General features: G+C 41.6%; 1 protein-coding gene across 1 annotated transcript in view; it reads left to right on the top strand.

The window, feature by feature from the left end:
* BCR (BCR activator of RhoGEF and GTPase) overlaps positions 1-862 on the top strand; it is a 98,235-nt gene that overhangs the window by 5,456 nt on the left and 91,917 nt on the right. The window lies entirely within an intron of this gene.

Genomic DNA, 862 nt, shown 5'->3' with positions numbered 1-862 from the left:
AATGGAATTTATGCATGTGAACTGCAATTCCTGTTGTGTCAACAGAAGGCCATTTTAAAACTCCTGCTTACCTAGAGCTGAAGATTCTTCAGTTTTTGTGTGCCTCGAATGCCTGACCAGATAGGCAGGCATCTGAATTTCCCGCTTTTAAGGCAAACTGGACACTACTTACTTGTAAAACCCCAAGAAATCATATAGTGTGTCATCGTGGGAGGACCTTATTCTGTACCAGTTTCTGCAAGGGTTTGTTTCCTGAGTTATTTGCATCTTCTGAGATCTTAGACCAGTTTCTTAACTCTGCACTTCTTCTGCCCAGTATTGTATTCTGTGAATTTTAGTTTTGAGATGTAGTTTGAAAAGTTCTTTGCGGGATTTTGCAGACTCCTGAGGCGACATATCAGTGCTGTTGCTGTTGTTCAGAAGCACAACTTCCCTTTGAGCAGCTGAGGCAGACTTCAGCCCACTCTGTAGAGTCTTCATTCTGAGGAGCTGAAATGTAGGAACTTTTATAATGTGCAGATTACTTGTTAATTTTAAGGCCTGCTGGCCATAGGTCCTGCTTTCCATCTGTGACTTACATTGGATCAATAATGCAATTTAAATTTTCCTGACACTTTTTTAGTTCATTTTGCTATTACTTCTTAAACTTGCTTTAATTCTTTCCTGTGGTGATCAGTGATTTCCTAGGAGCACTGATGCCAAGATGCTGTTTAAATGCAACCCCCCACCCTGCCTTGCTTTTCAGCATTTTAGTGGCTTTTGGGATTTTGGAGATTATCAGGATGCTTGCACTACCACTCCCCTCTTCTTAGTCTGGGGGAGTGAAGAGCTCCCTCTCTTTCTCTTCCAGATTTCTCTTTCC

Source organism: Geospiza fortis, unplaced genomic scaffold (assembly GCF_000277835.1).
Source record: "Geospiza fortis unplaced genomic scaffold, GeoFor_1.0 scaffold31, whole genome shotgun sequence".
In the NCBI taxonomy this organism is placed as follows: Eukaryota; Metazoa; Chordata; class Aves; order Passeriformes; family Thraupidae; genus Geospiza; species Geospiza fortis.
Note: the sequence above shows the minus strand (reverse complement) of the source record. Positions and strands in the feature narration are given on the sequence as shown.